We start from the raw sequence: 10,790 nt of genomic DNA on the forward strand, positions 1-10,790 counted from the left end.
GTTTATTTGTTCTTGTGTGTATATATTTATATCATGGTATATGGACACACTTATCTGTTTTGTAGTAAATGCCTACCATGTTCTGTGTGCTGAAACAAAGCAAGAATTTCATTGTCCTATACAGGGACACATGACAATAAACTCACTTGAACTTGAACTCAGTTAAATATTGATTTCTTCAACTTGCATTCCCCTCTCTCTCCATCCCCCCCCCCACCACCCGCCCATCATTGTACTAGTTTCACTGTCGTGCTGGTGAGTTTCATTATCTGTATAAATCAATGATACCAAGCCTACAACTAACAATGGACCGTTTCCTTTATCATCGTTATTTTTCTTTTTGCATATCTTTCATTCATTTGTTCTATATCTCACGACATCACCGTCTATATAATTTCCCTTTCCCCTGACTCTCAGTCTGAAGAAGGGTCTCGACCCAAAACATCACTACTCCTTTTCTCCAGAGATGCTGTCTGACCCACTGAGTTACTCCAGTTTTTTGTGTCTATCTTTAAACAAGCATCTGCAGTTCCTTCCTACACATAAAGAGTCAAGAATATTTTATTGCCATATGCCCTGAAACTGAACAATGAAATTATTACTTGCAGGAGTAAAACCAGTTTCTCACCACGAGTTGGAAGGAACTGCAGATGCTGGTTTACACCAAACCTGGACACAAAATGCTGGAATAACTCAGCAGGACAGGCATCATCTCTGGAGAGAAGGAATAGGTGATGTTTTGGGTTGAGACCCTTCCTCAGACAGAGTCAGGTGAAAGAAGTCTACAGATATGGAAGAGTAAGGTGAAAACGACAGATCAAAGCAGAAGTTGATCAAGGAAATGTAGAATGGTTCATTGTTGGTTGAGGGGAAGGTTACAACGAGGCATACAATCAGTAAAATTAATCAGGAGGACAGTGAATCTAGTCAGAGAAGTCGGGTGGGGGCAGGACAAAGCGAGAGGAAAAGCAAATCAATATTTATACCACTGGCTTGTAAGGTGCCCAAACAAAATAAGAGATGCTGTTCCTCCAATTTGCATTGTCTAGCTTGATGGTTGTTGGGAAGAAACTTCCCTGAACTTCGAAATTAGAGTTTTCAGACTCACTCATGAGCACCATGAGGCAGACGTCATTGCCCCTCCCTTTTCCCAGTGCTTCCGTTCGGTCCATGGGATGAATGAAGGGCTGAATCTGGCGAGCAGAGGTTGAACTGTCTGTGTGAAACAAAGCACACATTATTCCCTCATGGCTTTGATAAAGCAGTTTTGCCATTAAGTCTTGGGGTGGGAGATTGCAACCTTCACATGGTCCACCTGTTTCGACTACTGCAATCAACCCGACGTGCACAAACAAAAGATCAAATAGAACAAGTTGACCTACAACTTTAGGCTGTGCATGCCCTATGCAAGCAGAAGATGATCAACTTTATTTTTAGGGACTGTACAAAGCCATGTAGAATGGTAGAGAGGGTTACACAGAAAAGCTGGAGAAACTCAGCGGGTGCAGCAGCATCTATGGAGCGAAGGAAATAGGCAACGTTTCGGGCCGAAACCCTTCTTCAGACCATTCGTAGAATGGTAGAGAGACAGAGATTGGGGGGTTCATTGTTTTCTGTGCTTCAGTTCTATTTATAAATCACCCAGCTTTTGGACAGAATGGAGGCCTCTGCTATGTTTCCAGGCACTGTATTGACCATAGCAGCGATCCTCTGTGCCACAGAGGATTCTCTTGCAATATGTACTTCAGTTAGGAGGGAGCAATAGCACTAATCCATTGAAATGAACCAGCAGCTATTCAGTTACAGCACAGATTTGTGCTTTTTTTTTTTAAAACACCATTATATTTGATTCTTTGTTGTTATGCTGTTTACAAAATGTTGTCACAGCATGATGCCATTTTGAAATAAAAGCAGTGATCTAAGATGCCGAACAATGAACTGTGTGTGCTACTAGCTGCAGCAGATTTACATCTAGCAGGTCACATCCTCCCTGGGTAAAACACAACCCAACCTCAAAACTAGCTTAGTTAAATCAATAATCGTGTGTTATACAGGTAAACGGATAAGGATAACAAAAAGTAATATTTAAAATCACAATTACAAAGAACTGAAGGGAAGAAATTCTACCCAGGTAATAGATTATTTTGGTACAAGGAAGGCTGACAGTGATTGTTTGCCAAACCATTAACAGGACTTGGTTCAGGCCGAAATGTTCTGAGGTAAATGAAACATTTAAAAAACAAAATCAGAACCACATTTCACACTGACTAGGTCACGCAACAACCCCAGGACGAGAAACCAAGTCAACAGCTCAGATCTGAAGCCCTGTCGTAGCTGCAAGGGTAAATCATTGTCTCAGAAAAATCTAATTGAATTAGTTAAAATATAGAAAAGTAAACCAACTGATAGACATGCAGCACCTTTTGTTAAGCTAATAAAATTGATATTTGTCCTTTAACATTCAAAGATTCACTGAAAATAACTAGAAACGAGGAACTGCGGATGCTGATTTAGAAAAGGCACAACATGCTGGAGTAACTCGACGGGTTAGGCATAATCCCTGAAGAACACGGATAGGTGACATCGAGTCAAAACCCTTCTTCTTTTGAGTCCCAACCCAAAACATAACCTATCCATGTTCTCCAGGGATGCTGCCTGACCTGCTGTTACTTCAGCATTTTGTGTCTTATCACACAAACTAATATGGGCATAGAATGATCTTTACCCATTTAGAGTATAACATTCATCACTCAGTGGCTCAGCATTGACAAATAAATTGTGCTGGAGAAGTTGCAAAGAATAAATGCAATAAATCCAAGGACTCACTGATCCATATCACTCTGTTTCGGATGCTACTCTTATTATCTTTCAACATTTTATAGATTCTGAATTATTCCTATGAATTGCACAACAACAGCTATAATCACCACTAATTAAGAAGGAGATTAAAGTGGGAACTAACAAGTTGTTACACTTTGCCAGCAGTAGGGAAATTGCTGGAAACCATAAAGGATTAAGGCCAGAAACTTTGAAAAGAATAATTGCATTGAGCAGAATCAAGCATGAGTTCGGAAGGCAACTCAAATTTGACTAATCTGGAAATATGACAATAGAGGAGGGGAAACCAATGACAGTGGATTTTCAGATGGCTTTCGATAAGGTCCTATGCAGGAAGTTTGTTTTTTACTGTTTGCATGTGGTTTATTCAGTTAAAATGTCACTGCCTTCCAAAAACTGACTACACTCCTTAGTAGGAGCAGTGTTGCTAAACTTCAAGACCACAATGATTTTGTAGTTCTGGGAAAAGCTTATGTTGGTCAGGTATTAAAAACATTTTTTCCACATTGGCTTGCATTAGTACACAATTCCAGTAATTTATGGTGGTGTAGATAAATATAAAATACTGATAATCAAATAAAGCTATTATTACTGCACATTGACTGATAGTGTATAGAAAGTAGTCTCAGGTTGCAGGGCTGATTGCATATATTAAATGATCAGCATGGATAAAAAATTTAATGCGTTTTCCCCACATTGGTTAAATCAATTTGGGATTTACCCAATGATAATGTGGCGTTTAAAGAAATGTTATTGGCAAATTGGCTTTGTCTAATGCTTTAATTCTCTCTCCAACACCCCTTCGTATCCAGTCATTTGTCCACTGCTCCCACCTCAATAAAGCCCCACCAAATCCAGGTCATCTGAACACAAATTTAAGTTTTCAAAATGGATGCACAAAGTTCTGTACAAATGCATAACATTGAAATTATAGTAATAGCATGAGAATGTCACTTTTCATCTCTATCCCCTCACCACAATCTTCTAATTAAGCTTACAAGATGTTAACAAATCCAATGTTCCAACTGGCCTTTACAGCTCGAGAAGACATTTAATAATTTTAGAAGTCAATTTTGCTTCTTGTATTTATTCGGCCTCCAGATTATTTTTGTCTTTGTCATTCTTTATTGCCATTTTCTCTCTTCTGCTTGCCAATTTGCCCGATAACCTCTTGCTCTTTAACCACTTCCCCCCTCCACCAACTTCCCTGCATATTAAACTGTTTCAATTCTCAAAGCCTTTGTAAACTGTTATTCATTTCAATTGCCAATGCAATCCTGCTTGATAAGCATTTGGATTTTTTTTTACATTCATTATCCAGATTATATAGTTTTGCATACTATGTCTATTCTCAATACATCTCAAAGATTGCACGGAAAGCTAAGCAAAGCTCCATATCTTAAAACAAAACAAAACAAAACTCAAATGATCCCTTATTGGAAGTTCAGCCATCTTGTGTTTAACACGTGTTTGATTTATGAGTTTTAGAAAAAACACGCTTGTTCCTTTAATACCAAAGCTTGATTTATGTGCTGGTATTTTGGAAACACGTGTTCAAATTTACTGCTGACCGCATAGTCACATAAATATTTAATCTAATAGATGTTTGAATTACACACCGCTTTAAGCAAGTAACCCCCACCTAAAATGTGAGGTGTCTGTAATTTATTATATGGGAGGCAAACAGAAAATAAAAGTATACGTTTTCCAAACAACAGTCCAATATCAATGTTGCCATATTTCATGAAGTATATATTTCATGGTTATTTTGGAAATAAAGTGCAGCAGCAGCAGACTTTAATTTGCTTATTTGAAAAGAATCATACAGTTCACTGAATAGTAGGTGGGCATGTATCTGAGGGAGCTAGTTTGTGGGGGAAGCAATGGGAAGGTCAAATGGCGGTGCTGGCTCGAAGGGCCGAATGCTCTACTCCTGCACCTATTGTCTATTGATACTGTGGAAGGTAAGACATAGGAGTAGAATTAGGCCATTTGGCCCATTGAGTCTGTCCACCATTAAATCATGGCTGATCTATTTTTCCCTCTCAACCGCATTCTCCCACCTTCTCCCCCTAACATTTGACACCCTAACTAATCAATAATCTATCAATCTCCACTTTAAAAATTGTAACAACCATACAAGGTAAAATCATATTTATTAGCAAGGATACATTACATTTTTAGGGCATTTAATTTTTTTTTATTTTAATAGCTGTTCATTTATTACCCCATATAGCAGCTGTGAAACAAACTGCAATTATGCCAAAACTGCATTCTTTCATAATTGAATGCACAGTCATAATGCCTATCTTCACTACAGTAATAAGTTTTTTAAACAGTCTGAAACAATGCAGCTGTGCAAATACTGGCAATTAGGTTTCTGACTGTGCAATTGTTTTCCCTACAAAATAACACACTGTTAACAACCTCAAAGAACGGACATAATATTTTAAATTAGAATTAAGATTTCTGCATTCTAACAATGTCGCAGCGTGTGGTTCAATTTTACATTTTCTTTTGCAGAGCAGCATATTCCTAAAACGGAGAATGGCCAGTTTGTTGACTTTTCTAAAACTGCATCAAAAAGGACCATAATCTGGTCATTTCAGGCACCTGAAAAATGCTGTGCTTTCAGAGCAGAGTTTGACCATGGTCTTACCAAAACTGTAGAGTTGTGTCTTCAACAAATTGAATGTTAATGTGACATCATAAGAGTGGATTAGCCCTGAAACAAGATTAATATTGGAGCATCACTGCTTGAATGAATTCTGAATTAGAGATATTAGTATTCCCATTTTCCAAACTGAAAGAAAGTATAAACATTTGAAAGATGGTGAAAGGAGACTTGTAATTTATAGCAAACAGAATATTTTACCTTCCAATGTTAACCCACACCACCAAATTTCTCAATAAAAATATAAAATGTGCTACTTTATTTTGCAGTGGGTATCATTTATCACAGCTCTGAATACACTAATTTTGCATGATCAGATTGAGAATATTCATTCCAAACAAATTGGGAATTCACCCCAATTTCTGTACAAGAGAAACATTTGAATGAATCACTTTGAATAGCTTTTTTTAAATTTGTTGTGCATTATATATAATTAAGTGCAATATCATTTAATGTGTATAATATGCAAGCTACTTGACATGAAACAGTTTCAAAAGTACATTTCATGTTGCTGCACCATTGTAGACTTTGACTATTCTAGTTATCAATGTTCCCAAATGATAAAAGGATTGGCCTGTATTTTTTTTAATTTAAAGAGTAAAGAAGCATACAAAAGACAAAATCTGTTTATTCATGAGCTTTTATTGTTATATTCAACAATATGCATGTCAAGTTTCCTGTTCCCATTTCCACAGAATGCATTTGGTACCGAGTCAACACAATGCAAAAAATATAGCAAAGGCAATTAAAGTGCAATATGTCCGTTATTTCCATTTAATTAATGTACAATTTGATGGAATAGTTTAAGTAATTTCAAAATTTAAAATCCTGATCACAAAAGTGATCGAACTCTGCAAATCCAAGATTATGTGGGTGCAAATCATCAACTCAAGGCTTTTGATTATCTTAATTGCCAAATTGCTCAGACATTTCTCTGAACATATTGGATGATTTGAAAACTCATGATCAAAGTATGAAAAGAAATTCATGAACTGCATGAAGCACATTTGACCATTAATGTCTTAATCCCAATTGAAAGCAAATTAAAAAAAAAACCACAATGCTTTCTGTAGCACAGGAAAACCGGATCTCAATAACTACAAAATTGAAGCCTCTACTTTCTCCAGTCCATACAAAATATATTAAGCACGAGGCTACAATCTCCAATTCTAAATCGTAAAGTTTCTCTCTAGTGTAATCATATAAATGTACATTGTATAGTGGTATGAAAATACTGATATTTGTGCCTATTCTTTACAAATTTTCCCATATAAAAGTGGTAAAAAAAATCAAGCCATAGCACATTTTTCACAAGGTATAGTTAAACACAGCACAGGAATTTTCAACTATAGTCGTTTTAAAGAGAAGCAATTTGTGGCTGTATATTCACCATGGAATACAAGCTTGTTGGAATGATGTTAATTGGTCAAGAACAAGTCAGAGTGTTTAAAAGAACATAATTCAGAGGTAGTAAATGAAACAATAAAGACCAAGACCAAGAATAAAGAGTATTGATAATCTTCAATTAGTTTTCTCATTTGAGTAATTACTCATGCAATACAACTCGACGATAACAATTTTGGAAAGTATTTCAATTACACATTCTCTCCAGCGGTTGGAGATGTAATTAACATTGGCCCACAATGAAACGTGCTTCACAGTCATATGAAATGGTGTACTACTCATAGCCAGCAGAGGGTGTATGCACAACTAAAAATATACCGTCTGAGGTATTGTACCATTAGCTATTTTGTTCATTACCCTGTTCTTCAATTAATTATTGAGCAGTACAATGTTCTGAAAATACAAGTCTGTGCTTTATAAAAAAGATGCAATTAGTTTGTAAAAGGAAGATCAGCGTTTTGATTATTTAGAGCAAACGAAAATATTTTCACAATATGGTTCATGATATCCAAACGTTGTCCAGTGTCAATCCAAATTGAAGTGCATGTTGTATACTTTGTCCAGTATAATTTAATAATTGTTTAGTAACTTTTAGTTTACTAAATACACATTTAGTTTCTTGGAATGCAAAGGTAAATCTTCCATTTGAAAGCGATTCAAAAGCACATGATCACACATGTGCAAATTAATAAGCTGGGGAGGGGGCAAGTGAAATAATTACATAACATTCATATATTCAGCCAATTCACACAAATTACGTCAGAAAATCATGTGTGTATTTTAGATTGTACATAAACTTGCCAACATAAGTCTTCTGCACCCAGGAATTAAACATAACTGTACTGCAATCATGGCATCATTAAGCCTATTTTAGTCCGTTTCCCCTCTCACCCGACACCCCTTCAATAAAGAACAATTTTAGGAGCCAGAATTTAAGCTAACAAAGCACAGGATAGATTGAGTAACAGATTTTTTTAATGAATAAACTAATGTAGGGAAAAAACTTCTAAAATTGCCCATTTAATTCAGTATCAGTGAGATTGTATCTGCAATGTTCTGGTAATTATGTAAATTTCAATTTGCAGTTATCAAGTTCATAAAATAAATCTACTTCTTTCCCTTTAAAAGTTGTTCACATTTTAATCTCTCTACTAAAGAAACATTCTAGGAGCTCTTAGCTCATCAAAAGATGTACAATTAAAAATGAAATCCTTACCAATGCAATTCAGAAAGTCAAATCAGTGTTGGTTAAAAGTCAAGGTTCTCAGTTACATTCAGTAATCTTGCATCTACTAGGCTATTAAAAAAACAATAACTGAACCAAGTTAATGTGATTTCAATAGCACTTACACTACCATGAGATTCAAACTATGTAAATTATGTTTCTTTGTGATGGCAGATATAAAGTATTGGGAAGCACTGCATCATCAATGAAAGACAACCACTCAAAGCACTCCATTAATTTGATAGGAACCTTTACAAAATTCTCATGCGCTTTTTAGCTGTTTGATTTCTGCAAGGGTCAAGTATTTCAGCTGTCAGCTAATTCTTTTTAAAAGATAAAATTCTAGAAATAATTAATATATATCAAGTGGCAATTGTGGAGAGAGAAGAAAGTTTACATTTCAGGTCGGTAACCTTACGCAAACAAGAAACACTCTTGAAAAGATCATTAACATGAAACAAATTTATTTTTCTCTCCACAGACTTTATGAGTTGACTATAGTATTTTGTATTTTTATCAGAAATTTCAAGCATCTACATTGCCATTGGTTGATTATCAAAACTCTGCAGACAAGAGAATTCCAAACTGATGATTTAAAAGTTTACAATTTCACTCTGGACATTTGACAAATTATTTGCACCATTAGCAAAAGGAAAATGAAGTTACCTTTTATTTGATATGAAAGAGATATTGAATTTATGCAGAATGAAATCTCTTCTCTATAATAGATGAAAAAGAAAACTAGGGCAAGACTATTAAAATTTGTGAATCTGTATACAATTTTTTAAATGGTATCGAATAGATAGCTAAACAAACTTTTATTATGGATTATAGTTCCATTAGAATTTAATTTGGATTAATGATCAAGATAAACGTATAAAAGAGTGTAAAAACCCATATTCAATTATAATTTGTTAAGGATCAATTATTTAACTACATTTATGTTGATTAACATAAATGCATGAAGCATATTGCAACTTGCCAATAGAAAAATCAGTTTTGATAATAACAACTGAAATTCAACAAATTCTGAACAACAGTTGCAATTTCTTAAATTAGGTGAATTCTGGCCTGCATTAAGCAAACTTGAAGCATACTTAACTCAGGTGGTTGGATCACGGATGTATGTTTAAGCTGCATATAGACATCAAATGCCTACTTTGCACCAGGTGCATGTGATGGAGTAGATCAATTTATCCAACTCAGAGTTGCCTACTTTTGTTTCCATTAAACAGGCAGCAATTTTGAACCAGCAGTTGGACTACAACAAAATCAAATTGCCATGCAGCCTGTCAAAATGACAGCCGGGCATCCTGCTTCCTAATCTCTGCCAATGGTGCTCTAATCTGAGCAGATGGGCGAGTTTGAGGAACCGACTACTCAATGTATTTTCCCTTTTGGAAGAGTGAATGAAGTGGCCGAATTAATGAAAAACATCAATGTGAATACACACTCAATTTGTGCAGAACATAGTGTAATCAAACATTTAAAAAAATAGCAGTGAAATCACTCTGAATGGAACACCACTGATTGGTCAAAATGGTTGTTCTTCAATCATTTAAAGGCTTCAAGTGACTTCTCAAACTATGAATTCAAAATACTTAAGTCTGTCTTACAAAAATATCAATCCTATGCATTCAAATAAAAGCTGCATACCATAAAATGTCTGGTATACATTGTTATTAGAATGTTTGTTTAAAAAAAAAAATCAAAGTGTTAGAACAATTATATTTATATTGTTTAAAAAACACAGGGATGCTCAAATGACAAATCTGTCCTGATGAAAGTCAAGTATTTATCTCTGGCAATGTCACTTAACATTGAGTATTTATAGTATCCATGGAGTTTGATTTTGTATTAAAATGTTAGTCCTACAGCATAGAAACAGCTCCATCAGTCCTACCCACTTATGTCAAACAAGAAACCCTATCTGAGCTAGTCTAACTCTTCCATGTTTGGGCCACATCTCTTTCAACCTTTCCGATCCACGTACCTATTTAAATGACTTAAATACTATTTGTACCTGTCTCAACCACTTCCTCCGGCAGCTCTTTCCATCTATCCCTATCTTAGAAGGTAGAAACGTCTGTGCAAATACTTCCAAACCCAATTAACATGTACATGTACTAAACTTCTGAATGTAATTTAGCTAAATGTGCTACAGTAGAAACATATAGAATTTGGAGGAGTTCTCCCATCACAACCTTGTTCAGTTTGTTCCAATCCTGACTCAGTATGGAGAACAAGTGGAAATCAAGGGCAAACTTCTTTAAAACTATAAAAATGTTTTAAAGTTAAAAAAAGCTTTTGTTTAAGTTAAAATACTAACGATTTTTAATCTAAAAGTTAAACTTGTTACCCAATTCAAAATATATAGATAATCTTAAATTTAAAGGAGATATATTGATTGTGCTAGGTGACAACTGGAATTCATGAAAGCTAATGGGCCTGTCCCTTAGGCGACTCTGCAGTCACATGTTCGCAGGTGGTTGCCGGGGAGTCGCCTTCATGGTCGTGAGGAGTTCCCGCATTCTGGGAACTAGTCGCGGCCTCATGATGGTTGCCGCAAATTTTTCAACATGTAGAAAAATTAGCGGCGACTAGAATGAAGCCGCCATGGAGAGTAGAGAGAATTCTCGGTCCGTAGGA

This window comes from Leucoraja erinacea, chromosome 21 (assembly GCF_028641065.1).
Source record: "Leucoraja erinacea ecotype New England chromosome 21, Leri_hhj_1, whole genome shotgun sequence".
Taxonomy (NCBI): domain Eukaryota; kingdom Metazoa; phylum Chordata; class Chondrichthyes; order Rajiformes; family Rajidae; genus Leucoraja; species Leucoraja erinaceus.